General features: G+C 40.2%; 1 protein-coding gene across 4 annotated transcripts in view; it reads left to right on the top strand.

Annotated features, from left to right (window-relative positions):
- The first annotated feature begins 1191 nt into the window (after positions 1-1191).
- The window catches only part of NLGN4Y (neuroligin 4 Y-linked), a 290720-nt gene continuing 276690 nt past the window's right edge, over positions 1192-15221 (top strand). For 2 of the 4 annotated variants that reach the window (XM_001145110.7, XM_009445767.5), the window contains exon 1: positions 1238-1815. The gene's annotated coding sequence lies outside the window, so the exon portion shown is untranslated. Of the gene's footprint in view, positions 1816-15221 lie in introns of all 4 variants that reach the window. The other 2 variants (XM_054677312.1, XM_009445747.4) reach the window with 2 other exon arrangements.

Here is a 15221-nt window from a genome sequence, read left to right as displayed (position 1 = left end):
TGGGCTGGACTCTCTCCCATCTGTCTCGCTCCATTTCTTTGGTGTGGATGGGAATGTGGACATCAATGTATGGCTTTTACATGCAATCTCTCCACAGGAACATTTGGTTTTCTTTTCACTTAAAAATAAAAATGCAGACCACCAATGTTGTTTGGAAGCATTTTGCTGCAATCAGCTGTTTGAACAGCTCTGGGGCCATGTGCGATGTGTTTAAAAAGTAGCGCTGCCTTCCATACAAATTAAAGGAAGACTGTGGCGGGGAAAGGAGGGGAAAAAAAAATATATATATATACACACAGACATATATATGCGTATGTGTGAGTTCGTGAGTGTACACATACACACACACACATATATATGTACACACACACACACATACATGCAATACAGGGGAAAAGGAGGGAAAAGGCCAGGGCTGGAGATGGCGAAAGCAGGAGGACTTCTGCAAACTGTGAGCATGGAAGGCTTTTCTTCTCTTTTCTCCCCACTCCAAAGCCCTCGTCTTCTTTAAGAAAACCACCACCGCCTGGGGTGCTTCTTTTGGGAGGCTGGGGTTGGGGGTTGGTGCCATTAACCAGAGAGAAAAGGGGAAATAAAGCTTGGTTGCGGTTGCATTATGAGATTTTTTTTTTCCCCTTCCTTCATCTCCTGGCCTCGGATAAGATAAGGCTTGGGGTATGCACGAAATAATCGAAGTGATTGATTAGACCTGGCATGGCTTGGTTGGGCTGGAGAAAGATCGGGGCGCGCTGGAAACCCCGCGTGAAGATGAAATGACTGTAGCTCCGTGCTGCTCCTCCAAACCCGGGAGCGGTCTCCATGCACCCCTTTCCCGTGTGTGTGGCTTACGACGGGGGTGGGAGTGGTGAGGCAAGCCGCAAAAGTGGGGTAGAGCTGGTGGTTTTGCTTCTTCGGAAGCCTTTGAGTGTGGCCTGGACCTTAGATGGGGGTGCAGGGCGGTTTGCCGCTGCCACCCTCGGCACCATCTCTGAACTGCCCGCTTTTCCGGAGGAGCGGAAAAGTTGGAAGCCGAAAAGACAGGCGCCCGGAGCCGTGGTCTAGGTATCAGGTGATCCGGATCGCTAGTCCGTGCCCACTAAGAACAACCCTTCTCCCATCGGGGGTTCGGAGGAGTGTTCAGCCTGCGGGTCTGCCAGTCCCTAAGGTAGGGATGGGGGAGGGGTCTGAGGAATCCGTTCCAATAGGCACACCATCCCCACAGCGCTAGAAAAGGCAACCACCACCCGCTCCTTCCTCCCGCACCATCCCATCTAAAGGCTCTCTGCTGACCCGGGCCGGTTTCTTCTGGTCTCTTCTCCCCCGCTTCCCACCTCCCAATTCCCGCGCAGCTCGGCTCCGTTCCCTCCCACTCCCCTAGGCGGAACTGAAAGCGAACATCAGCCAAGAGCGCAGTCGGAGGCGGCAGAGACGGTGGCGGGTGAGCTAGGGACTGTGGGACGAAGCAGGGAGAGAGTGAACTTCAGCCCCGTCCCCTCCCCACTGCCGCGGCTGGGGCAACCGAACCCGCGCCTGAAGCGGCTTGGCTTGACCTGCGGAAGCGCGGGCCGGGATGGCGTGGGGAGAGGGAGGTAGGTGCCACTGGGCTGCAGATGACGAGTGGGTGGGGGGCTTGCTGTGGGACAAGAGGTTCAGGTTCCGGCCTGCGCCTTCCACTCCGCGGTGGCGCTGTCAGCCTGCGGTTTTCCAGGAGTCCGATCTACCCCAGGGACACTCTCATCCTTCAGGCGGTCTCCTGGACGCCCTTTCCTCCCCTTCCCCCAGCCTGACCTGGCTCCTTCGGCCCTCAGAGAACCGGTAGGTTGGGGTCCCTCGGCGGGGGTCTAGTGAGCCGAGTCGCGAGTTTGCGCCCCCGGTATCTAGGCCGCGTGCCGCGCGCAAATCCGGGCCCAGGCGTACAGTTCTGGAGCCTAGTCGCCGCCAGACACAGGGCCCTTTGTACCCGGAGGAGCGGGAGCGGGAGCGGGGGCGTCAGGGCAACCCTTGCACCCCAGAGGCCTGCCTAGGACCACCCTGGGAACAAATGTCTCGCTCGGAAAACGAGGTGAACCCGGAGGATGTCCTCCGCACCATACCCCTCCCGTTCTTGAGAAGGCTTTTTCTTTTTTTCTTTTTTTTTTTCCCGGTTTCCTTTTTTCTGGCTTCTTCCACACCTTACCGGAGGTGTGGGCCTCTTTTCATGTATGTGCGGCTGCTATCTCGGGGATGGAGGGGAAGGCGGTGTAGGAGGCAGCGTGGAAGGGTACTAGGAGGTGGCGGCGGGATTTTGGGCCTGGTGATGCGCCCGAGCTTGCAGCTAGCTGGGGCACTGGGCCCCCCAGTCACGAATTCAGCCCAGGGTTTGGGCGAGACTGCCTGGAGCAAGGACGGAGGATCCAGATTTACCATTTGGACCCAAATTAAGAAATTTGGGGTGGGGGTTGGGTAGGGGTTTTGAAACTAAGCAGGTGACGTCCTTGCGAGCTGAATCCACAAGGTGGTAGTATGGCTTATATTATTTTTATTTTATTATTTTATTTTATTTTTCTGTTGTTCATTTTTTTTTGTGTGTGGGGAGTGGGGGATGTTTTTTTCTCTGTGTACTCCAATCTTATGCTTTTTGAAGGCATCCATTGCCCGTAGGGTTTACATAAGACCGCGTTGCATTATATTTTCTTAAAAGAGGGGTGGTGTGCATAAGCTTCCATTTCAGAATCAGTCGCTCCTGTGATGTGAGGGAGGCAAAAGCAAAGAAAAGCAAAAATAAACAAAATAAGAAGTTTAGGGAGACTTCATTATCCCCACGAAGCCGGAATTGCCAGTTTGTGTGGTCGTTCTGCCGGCAACATAGAAGTGCGTGTTTCAGAAATCCTTGGATAGCTTCTTTCTTCTCCAACTAGAAATTAAATGGCCAGGGTGCAAACACCTGACTTTGATGAAAACAAAGTGGCAGAAACTACAAGAGATCTGATTGCTTTCAATGAACGCACTGAGACTTTTCCTAGAGGATGGCAGAGCTGGGAGAAATCAGATCTCAAAGAAATCTGCAGTTTTGTGAAGGCAGATTTGCAGAGTGGAGAATTATTTCATACCTTTAGTTGGCCCTGGAGAAGATGTTAGCAGTAATCCGTCAAATCCTTAGCATAGATTTTCCTGTGGAAATGAGCAAAATGTTAAGGGGTTGGGGGATGGCTATATAGGAATTTCATGGAGACCTCTGCAAGGATGTATTTTCTCAGATTAGAAATCCGGTATTTTATTACACAATGCAATGAATGCATTCTACACACACATGCATTCCATATTTCTGTATGTGTGTCTCTGTGTGTGTGTGTATATGTAGTCTCTTTAAAGAGTATCTTTGACATGTAAAAACAATCAGGGCCATTGTAGGAAGTGGAAAATTACTTCATCAGTTTTAAATCAGTGGATTAAAATCGGAGGCTTGATTTTGTGTGTGTGTGTGTGTGTGTAACACTAGAATGATAATTGCATTTTCATAATAATGTTTGTGCTTGGATACCATTTTAAAGTTGCTTTGATGTTTTCTTCTCTGGTGAAAGAATTTTTCTTTTCTTTGTGTTTTATTTAAATAAACTAATGCTTCATATACAGTAGGCCCTAAAACCAGTAACCTAGCTGATTTTTACTCAAACCTAAGAATATAACAGATACTTGGTAAGGGACTAGTGGCTGCATAAGGTAGATAATTATGTTATCTTGATGCTGTAAAATTTACAAGCAGACTTGAAGGAATTTGAAAGTTCACAGTTTTGGGCCTGGAATGTAGACTAATGGTAAGCATACAGATTTTTTTTTAATTTGTGAATTTGGCTTTTTCATTTTTGTGTGTGTAGTAATTTGTGGAAAGCTTATCGTCTCTCCACAAAGACAGGAGCTTTTGACTGACTCGCCACCAGAGAATTGCTTTCACAAGTGCAGGGGTCTCTTTAAAATCTCTTTGGAATACTGTGCTTTTATTTCTACACCACAAAAAAGGATCTCACAAAAGTAAACATTCAAGTGCATGACGGAATGACCTTTTTTAAACATTCTTTCATTTTAATTGGTACTCCACACTTCAAACCTTTCCTAAAACTTTGAATATTGTCAATAATGCAAGTTGCTGAGCGAATATTGTGAATATTGCATTCAAATGAAGTAGCAATATAAAAATATTTTAAGTCATTTAATGTCCTCCTTCTGAAGACAGGCGTATGTGGTTAAAATATACTTAAATTCCAAATATGGTGAGAGCTGGTCTTAGGATGTGAATGTCAAGTTTAAGCAACACAATTTTAGTTTGTAAACCAGAATGTATTCTTTCTATACTACTTTCTGATTTTTAACAATATGTATTCTATTCCTAAATGGGAAAAATATGTTCAGTTGAGTTCAAGTCCATTGCTGTTTTCTGTTTTTATCTGAGTACTACACTTTTTCAGAGGAGAGTCTTCATCTCTTACTTAATTATGTGAATGGATTTTCAGACAGACTGTGCCTTCTGTATAGCCACCTTTTATTTCTTAAACCCCTGAGCTACCAGTTTGAAATCAAAGATACAGCTTTTGCCCAGTCATTTAGAGAAAGTGAGAATGGAAATTGAAGCCCAGGCCATTGAGGCAATTAGGTCATCTGCTGTGCCCTTTGCTACCATTCAGTCAACGAATATTTTACAGTTTCATCATTTTAATCTAAACAACCTACATTTGGACTTTGAAAGGCTCCATTGTTTTTTGTTAAGTGAATGGCAGTGTAGGAAACCCTTCCTCATTTTTCTTGGGGCAGAGTGGCACACATGAATGAGAAAAAAAGAAGGCAATACCTCCTAGCAGTTTGTCATTCTGACATTCATAGGCTTTGAATAAATGTGTAGATGAAAAGGTCTTCTCTCTGCAGGTGATTACATGAAATAAAAAATAAGTAAATAAAAGTCTCATAAAAACACTACAGGACTGGAAGGTTGATGGTGGAAAACAGCCTATCTACCTTGGGTTGAGATTTCAAACTTTAGACATTTTGTGTTGAGTTCACATGTCCCTGATGTATGTGGAACACCTCCATATACCACATCTTCCCAAGGCATGCTTATCTTCCCAGAAATCATACCTGAAGGAGAGCAGGCCTAACCCCAACAATATTTTTAAAAACTCTCTCTATATATGTAACTATATATATAGAGTAAAATCTGTATCTTACCGTATATAATATATATAGTAATATATATTATAATAAGGTTTGTATTTATAAAGGAAAGAAGTTTAAATGACTCGCAGTTCAGCATGGCTGGAGAGGCCTCAAGAAGCTTACAATTATGGGAAACGGGAAGCAAACACATCCTTCACAGGATGGCAGGAAGGAGATGAATGAGAACCAAGTGATTCATGGAAAGCCCCTTATAAAACGATCAGATCTTGTGAGAACTTACTCACTATCATGAGAATGGCATGGAGGAAACTGCCCCTGTGATTCAATTATCTCCCACCATGTGCCTCCCATGACACATGGGGATTGTGGAGCCACAATTCAAGATGAGGTTTGGGTGGGGACACAGTCAATTCATATCATGAGGTTTTATTATTTAAGACAGGAAAAGAGTAATCCTCCATACTTTAGATGGGAGATGAAGTACAGTGAACATTTATAGTCCCATTGGTTGAAGAATACATTTCGACGAGAGAAATGTTAATTTCATTATATTGCTAATGAAATGATCTAGGCTTTCACTGCTCTCTGGAAATGTGGAGAAGTGGCCCAGGATTTTGTTTGGGTTGTTCTATTTAAAATGTACATTACATAAAGAAATCATGATTTGTCAAAGTAACAGAGTGGTATTTTTGGCTTACAATGGGACTTTCTTAGCTCCATCTGTTAATATCGGTGATCATTTTGGTTTTAAGAGGCCAGTATCTGATTGGATGATGAAAACCTGGATCTCAAAGCCATCACCCCAGACATGTGATTTTATTAACGTCTGTGGGCATCTCTCCTGGCTCCCACATCAACCCTTCATCCAGGCTCATTTTCTCTGTTTTTGTTTGGTTGTTTGTATGCTTTGGGTGGGGAAAGGGGACACATCTTTTGCTAAGGCCACCTTTTTCAGTCATGAAATGTAGCCTGTCAATAAGCTGAAAAGGAACTTGAGTTGTTTCAGGTTGCATTAGGTAATAAGTTTTTGGATCCTTTAAAAAAAAAAAAGGACTGAAGTTACTAAAAGTGTTATTGGCACTGATAAAAGAGCCATGGTGAATTGTGGTTTGTTTTCACAAGGTGTGGAAAAGGCCTCCTTTGTTCTTTGATGATGGCTGTAGTGAAGTTGCATGCGGTGCCATTTTCCATGTTTAGTATTTCAACAATACCAATATGTGGCTCTGGAGTATGGGACGGGCAAGTCGAAGAACTCAGTGAGGCATGCCATGTGACTCCAATGGTCAGTCAGAGCTGTTCAGCATGGAACTATGGTCCCAAAAGCATGGGGGATGGGGGCAGAAGAAACTCACTGCAGCTGAGTGCCTTTAACTTATTCCACTCTTCAGTACTCTCTGTGACTATAACTCTGTGAGTGGGTTAGGTGAGGAAACTCACAAAAGTAAATGCATGTTTTCACAAACAAATTTTATCATTGTTAACTGTTTTCCTAAGTGAGACAATATGCCCTCATGCCCTGAAGCTACACTGTAAGAATGGCAGTATGTATGAGCAGGTGTATACACATACATGTGCACATATGCCAACACACTAACTAGGAACTAGTCCTTGCAGAAAATGTTTTTATCAGTCATTGTAACACACTAGATAAAAGCAAGTGTGTGTGTGTGTACATATATACACACACATATATGTACATACATGTATAAACACATATAGTACATATAGATATATATCTGAAGGAAAAATATCATTTTTCATTAGTTACTTTCCTTTTTTTATTCCCATCATTCACCAAACCTATGTTATATTAAACAATCCATAACACCTGGCCTGGACAATAGAGTGAGACCCTAACTCCACAAAGAAACAAAAATTAAAAACAAAGTAGCTGGCACTAGGCAAGTAGCTGTGGTTCCAACTGAGGTGGGAGGATCACTTGAGCATAGGAGTTCATGGCTGCAGTGAGCTATAATTACACCACTGTACTCCAGCCTGAGAGACAGAGCAAGACCCTATCTCTAAAAAATATATATAAATAAAACATAAAAAATAAAAATAGAAAATTTACAATGAAAGGTGTAAAGTTACCTATGATGGGCCTGGGTGTAATCTTCATTTAGGAGTGAATATATTCATTAAAGTGAGACCTAAGTAGTATAAAGTATGTGTTTAGGGACAGGTGCCCATTTTCTCTAGGTCTCCTGGAAGATTTTTTTTCTAAATTGAGTTCTGATTCCAAAAAAGGTGTTATTGCCTATGCTTATGGTGAAACTATATGTGTGACAAAATGCTACTCTGTCTTGTCCATCAATATTGTGCAATGTGGTATTCTTTCATGGAGCAATTGACAACTTTTACAGTGATCAAACTGGGCACTCTTTACTAAGGCTAAACTCATAACCCTTTTATCTGACTTTGTAGAGGATTCTCACCTTTATTTCTCTCGGTACCCAAAGGCTGGCCTCAGAGACTGTTCCCATTGAAGCCTTACAGAAAGCTTGGTAGAGCATTGTAACAGCCCAGCTTCAGAAACCCAGCTTTGACTTTCAATAAATATGAAGGAGTTTGAAGTCACAAATGTTGAGAACCTCATTATAGTCTCTTTATGATCTTGAGTCCCTCTCTTCCTGAAGACTTCCTTTGAACTCAAATTTAATGTGCACTACTTATTCACACTTGTACTTATGGAAAAGCATTGACAATCCCAGGTAATAACTAGAGAAGAAGTGAGTGAATGCTAGAGGGTTTCTCATTTAGGTTGTTCACTCACCACTGTGCACAGGCTCTTTAGAAATCTCCTTACACATGATGAGACTGTAAGCAGACTTATGTTTCTGAAGCATCAGTATACAGGGGTGCAGAAAGAAATGGGCTAGGTCACTTAGAGCTACGAGTATAACTAAGATGGACAAAAGAGTTTTATTTGCAGATTATATCTATAGAGCCTTCATCATCTATATCTGTATCTATATATAAAATAGGGTGCATATAAACATACACAGATCATAGATTATTCATTTCAGTTTCTACATACAATATATAATTTATATACAATTGCATTTATATGCATTTATATAATAGTATTTGTATACAACTTATATACTTGAATAAAACTATCATCAATAGCTGTTTAATATATATTTATTTCTAGATAGTTGTATTTATGTACATTTACATAATTGTATTTATATACAGTTTATATTACTGATGAAAGCCTTTATCACTTGCAAACTTACTTATACAAAATACAATTTATCTAAACATAAAATGTATTATATAAATATAAGTTATATATTAATATATAGCATATACAATAAGTCATAAATATATAATAAAATGTGTTTTGTATACTTATTATATATTGAGTATAACTCATTTAAATACAATTTTTATATTATATAATGTATTATGTATTGTGTAATAAATATAATTTATATATTGCTATTATATATACCTATTGTATATAAGATATAATAAAATCCATCTAAATCTATAATAAAATATGTATATATGTTCTGTATATGTATTTTTCTTGCTTTCTATGTATTAAAAATACATGCAAACTATATATATAGATATGCATTTTCCAAAAGAAACTGTGTTATAGGTGGTGAGTGAACTTCTAGGCTGATTCACAGGAGCTATGGTTACTGTGGTTAGTGGTCCATGGAAACTACAACTTTACTTTCAAGTGGAGCATAAGAGCTATATATGACTGTAATATGATGGCAAGCACATCATGGCACTCTGTGAATCCTGAGAAATCGACCTTTCGTGTGTTTTGTGAACCAGTCAGGAAAGCTCATTTGAGTGGGAGTATGTGTCAAGCCATGTGTCTCTCCCACCGAGATGGATAGACAACATCTGCTTATAGACTGAGAAACTATCTGAGGTTGTGTGGAAGTCATGACAAATTGGCAATGTCCTCAGTGTGTTCGGGGTGGGAGGTGGTGATGTCCCTGGATCTATGCTTAGCTTTTATCCCTCTGTGGGACCAATTCTGTTGGCAAAATCACTTCTGTGGTCTTGCTCCAGATGAAAAATCAACATGGAAGGCTTAGGGGTTTAGTGGTCTAGTAATGGCAAGAAAGAAAATCAGTGACTAAGATCAATTTATCCTTTTGTGCAAAACAGCTTTTTTATTGGAGGAGCTAGCTCTTATATAGAGCAGGAGCTAGCTCTTATATACAGCCACCTAGTATGTTCTTTCATTTGTCATTTTTATTGATCATCTACTATATGCCAGATACAGGCCAGAAAGCAAATTCTGAGCTGGTAATGGAGAGGCAAAATAGGCCATCCCTGTACTCTAAAAAATCCTGCCTATGTGTGGATGTTCACAAGAACGTTGTTAAGATTTTTAGTTCAGGTATGGATTACTTTCTTTCATTTTTGTGGTATACATTACATTTTTTTTTCTTTCATCCTCATCCCTCTCTCCTTCCCTTCCTTCCTTCTTCCCTTACTTCCCTCCCTCCTTCCTTCTTTTTCTCTATTTTCCTTCCTTTTTTTCTCTCCCTCCTTCCCTCCCTCCGTCCATCCTTCTTTCCTTCCTTCCTTTCTTCTTCCCTCTTTTCTTTATGCTATTTGGATGAGTGATAAAATCTCAAGGGTCCTTAAAATATTAAAGGGAAAATGAAGATAATTCTATTGAAGAACAGATCAAATAGGAAAGAGTAATGAAAAGAAAGCTTCCTGGAATGAGAAATTAGCATGTTCTTTACAATTTAATAGAATTTTTCATATACCATATTTGTATAGCTGGTTAGATTTTAAAACTTTGTCAAACCCTACATTTATAAAACCTTAGTTTTCATTTTAGTAAGTTATATGGATGAATGCACACATAAAGCAGACTACCTTGATTCAACAAAAACATTCAAATATTAGTGATCCTTTTTTTTTAACATATGGTAGTGGAAACAGCTTCATTAATTTATGGCTATTTCCTACATACTTTTTAAAATCAATAAGCAACAGTCAGATATTTCAGCATTTTTAAGGCATGAACAGTACCTTGAATTGTAATATATTTTAGTCTAAAACATCTGGTAACATCACAGATAATTGCTTCAAACTCTACTGCCGCTCATACAATTTACTTTTTTCATCAATTTAAGGTCTTTTAGAGTCATGAAAGGACCTTTAAAATAGACAACATCACTCATACTATTGAGCTAGGATTGCTTAAAGATGGAGCATAGATTACATTGTCTCAGAGGAAAATATTTTATGAAGATTCTTTTTTGTGTGTGTGTGTGTTCTTGGATACATGTGCAGAATGTGCAGGTTTGTGATAGAGTTATACATGTGCCATGGTGGTTTGCTGAACCTATCAACCAGCCATCTAGGTTTTAAGCCCCACATGCATTATGTATTTGTCCTAGAGCTTTGCCTCTCCCTTTCTCCCACCCTACACCAGGCCCCAGTGTGTGAAATTCACCTCCCTGTGTCCATGTATTCCCATTGTTCAGACTGGACTTATAAGTGAGAACATGTGGTGCTGGTTTTCGGTTCTTCTGTTAGTTTGCTGAGAATGATGGTTTCCAGCTTCATCACGTTCATGGAAAGGACATGAACTCATTCTTTTTCATGGCTGCTTAGTATTCCATGGTGTATTTGTACCACATTTTTTTCTATCCAGTCTATCACTGATGGTCATTTGGTTTGGTTCCAAGTCTTTGCTATTGTAAACAGTGCTGCAGTAACCATACATGTGTATGTGTCTTTATAGTAGAATGATTTATAATCCTTTAGGTATATACGCAGTAATGGGATGGCTGAGTCATATGGTATTTCTGGTTCTAGACCCCTGAGGAATCTCCACACACTCTTCTGCAATGGTTGAACTGATTCATAGCCAACAAACATGTGAAAAAAAGCTCATCATCACTGGTCATTAGAGAAATGCAAATGATTCTTTAAAAAGTATAAGAACTCCTGAATCAGGTATTTTATCTGGAAGAGGCTCCCTGGTCCAATATTTCTGGAAAACCTCATGTATCATTTGCCTCTCTTGAATTTTACCCTGAAGACAGACACATTATGGCCTTAAAGCCTCCTATACTAATGGATTTAGCAGGCATACCAAATAACTTAAGGTTGGTTCTTTGTAATGAATTTTAATCAAATTAACTACCTAACAGTATTCAGAATACTTCCGTTGACACAGAGCAGAAAGAAGTGCCAACAGGATATGAAGTATCTTTAAATTACCAAAATAATTTGGAGAAATGAACTTGTTGATTTTTTCTTTATTTTATTTACTTATTCAAAACTTTTTGAGTGCCAAGAAGTGGGATAAAAATACAACGAAATTGTTTATTTTTCCTATATTAACGATAGGCTAATATTATTTTGCACCTCTGGTCTTATGTTTGAGAACAAATAAGTTTTATCTGAATATTTTATCTCTCTCTCGTGTGTGTGCGTGTGTGTGTGTGTTTAATCTCTCATGTCCTGTCAAAAATTAAGAAAAAGAACAGTTTGATTCAGTCTTCACACATCTTTCTTAAACAGTTAAAGGCAAAATCATCAGAGCTACATGGCCCAAATATTAGCAGGTAGGTTCATGTTTGAATTCTCAGAGGGTGATTATGTAGTTCAATTTTAACTCCTTCAACAGACAGACTACTATCGTTGATGAGCAAGGAGACAAAAGTATTTGATAAACATTATATAGTTAATATTATCCTTGAGGGAGGGGAGAAGGCTGCCTGTCTTAGGTAATGCTTTCGATGGCAGGTTTGTCCTAGGCTTGAGGTAGCAGGCTTGCTCTGTTGGCTGAAGAAGCCTTAACATGCATGCCAGTATTGCAGATTTACCCACATGCCAATTGTATGCTGTGGAAAGAAATGAATAATGTAGATCCCATTACAGAGAATGATGTGGAACAGATAGACTTAATGCATCAGAACCAGTGAGCAGTAGACAAGACATTTAGAAAATAACAACAGCAGTGAAAACAAATATAAACAAACCACAATCAAAACCATTACATTTGGGTTTCTGGTTGCCTGTTACCTCAGAGGGTTCTGGTTACAAGCTAAAATGTAACCCAGTAGGAAGGTCAAGACAAGGCCCTTCATGCTGTGTAAAACAGTAACAAACAGTAAGGATGACCCAGGGAGAAAGGGTAACAAGTTACATTGAAGTTAAATACTAGGGAGAAAGTGTAGCAGTTACATGGAAATTAAATACCAGTTACCTGTGCAGAGACTGAAAATACAAAGCAGACACAGGAATGGTAGTAGTAGAAGGCCAAGGGCAAGGGATTGGCGGGGGGAGGGGGGTTGGGGGGATGGGGCGGGAATCTGAATTTGATCTGAATTTGTTGCAGCTTGAAATTGCAGCTTGAAACTAGCCAGCCAACTCTAATGAGGGCATTGATATGGGAAAAACACTACCTCAGAAAAAAAAATCTGACAACCTAGGTAGAGATCAAATGGTACCATATTCTGAGGATGGAATAATAATTCACACATGGCTTCACATAAAATTTGTGTGACAATGGTTATTTACTATGATTCAGTCTGCCATGACAATTTTACCAGTAAAATAACTTTCTAGGATTTATTTGATATCAGTTGATAAGCCTACCTTAAATGAATAACCAGAATATGACAATTGAAAATTAATGTAAAATTACACAAATAGTTATGTGTCTAGATATTTCACAATCAAATGTATGTGGGCATTTAATCTAGTCAGATCCCAATAATAAAAAATTCTTTCTTTCTAGACCAACATTTATCTTGATATTATACTTACATATGTAAATTACAACCACATATTTGCATATGTAAATTACACAGCAATTTACACATAGATACATACATAGCTCACTTTTTGTTGGGGAACATATTTTCCTGAAGGTTTTTTTTTTTTTTTTTTTTTTTTTTTTTTTTTTTTTTGAGATGGAGTCTCGCTCTTTTACCGAGGCTGGAGTGCAGTGGTGCTATCTCGGCTCACTGCAAGCTCCGCCTCCCGGGTTCATGCCATTCTCCTGCCTCAGCCTCCTGAGTAGGTGGGACTACAGGCGCCCACCACTGCGCCCGGCTAATTTTTTGTATTTTTAGCAGAGACGGGGTTTCACCATGTTAGCCAGGATGGTCTCGATCTCCTGACCTTGTGATCCGCCTGCCTCGGCCTCCCAAAGTGCTGGGATTACAGGCGTGAGTCACCGCACCCAGCCGAAGGTTTTTAAAATAATAATTATTCTACCTGTAATGCCATAGCAGTATTGGTAAAAAGTTCAAATGTGGCTGGGTGGAGTGCCTCATTCCTGTAATTCTAGCATTTTGGAAGGCCAACACAGGAGGATTACTTGAGTCCAGCACTTTGAGAGCAGCCTGGAAAACCCTATATGTACAGAAAATAAAAAAAATAAAAAATAGAGTAAGCCAGGTGTGAGTGGTGCATGTCTGTATCCCTGCTACTCAGGAGGCTGAGGCATAAGGATCACTTGAGGAGTTTATCAGGAGTTTGAGGCTGCAGTAGGCTATGACCTCACCACTGCATTGCAACCTAGGCAACAGACTGACACCCTGTCTTTTAAAAAGAATTCAAATGCATCATTTATGTGGACAGATTTGACTGGTGTCATTCTGTTGCTGAATCATTCCAAGGTATGCATTTACCTTTTCTCTCTTGAAACAGCTTATGCAAAAACAAACAACTAAACAGAGAAGCAGTTTGCAAAACTATATTTAAAGGTAAACCATACTCCCTCACCCCCAACTCCACAAAAATAGTTTTATGTAGAGAAACCACAGATGGTGCAGCCCCCAAATCTGGAGCATCCTCAGGTACCTTGGGGTATTCTGGAGTGAAAGACTAAATCTCAGAGGCTTTTGGTCACACTTGGGTAGGCATCCTGATTGGCTAGTGAAGAAACAGCTGTCCATGCTGTGGTCAGTTTCAGCCTTTCCTGGAAGGGAATTTTCCAGCATTGGGTGTTCCTGAAGATGCTTATAGCAAGTTATGTTCAATGAAGCCAGCTGCATCCTGATTTATCTGTTATTCAATCTGTGCTGCATAATAAAAAAGTCTGCTTTGAAAATGAAATCATGCACTTTGCTTTATTTTGCCCATTTGATATTTCTTCTAATATTGTAAGCTTCTCATGAATTGGCATAAGCAGATATGTTACAAATTGATCCATCCAGGACATCCTTGCTAGTCTTAGCTCACCATAGCAAGTCAGAATGGAAGACAGTTGCTTCTCCTCCCTTACTCTCCCCATCCCACCTCACATCTGACATCCTTCCCCTCTGAGGAAAAATAATCCTCTGTTCAAATTTAAAAGCATGGCCTGGTACGATGGCTCATGTCTGTAATCTCAGCACTTTGAGAAGCCAAGGCGAGCAGATCACTGGAGGTCAGGTATTCAGTCAGTGATACACTCTCTATACTAAAAATATACAAATTAGCCAGGTGTGGTGTCATGCACCTGTAGTCCCATCTACTTGGGAGGCTGAGGCAGGAGACTTGCTTGCACCTGGGAGGTAGAGGTTACAGTGGGCTAATATCATGCCACTGGACTCCAGCCTAGGCAACAGAGTGAGTCTCTGAAAAAAAGAAAAAAATATAGAAAAATGTTCAAGTATTTACTGTCCACATCTTTCAGCTATTTAACACTTCACTGGGATTGTGAAGTGAAATGGAGTGCCATTATTACCTTGTTAGCCACTTTCAATTTGGAAAGGTAAAAATGTCCTTCAATGGCTATTGAACTGCCTGCACTGAATTTAAAGTACAGTTTGTTGGAATATTCGTGATGAAGTTGAAAAATAGAATTACAGATTATTAGGACTTGAATGTACTTGAGGAATCATTTGTATTCCCTCATGTACACAAGGAAATTGAGTCACAGAAAGTTTCAGGGATTTATCCCCATACTTTTAAACACTAAAATGTTCCCGAAATGATATGAAATACTTCCAATTGTTAACATATCTGCTTATGTCAATTCATGACAAGCTTACAAAATTAGAAGAAACATCAAATGGGCAAAATAATGTGAAATGCATGATTTCATTTTCAAAACAGACTTTTTTATTATGCAGCAGAGA

This window comes from Pan troglodytes, chromosome Y, assembly GCF_028858775.2.
Source record: "Pan troglodytes isolate AG18354 chromosome Y, NHGRI_mPanTro3-v2.0_pri, whole genome shotgun sequence".
Classification (NCBI taxonomy): domain Eukaryota; kingdom Metazoa; phylum Chordata; class Mammalia; order Primates; family Hominidae; genus Pan; species Pan troglodytes.
The sequence above is the reverse complement of the archived record's forward strand: the minus strand, read 5'-3'. Positions and strand labels throughout refer to the sequence as shown.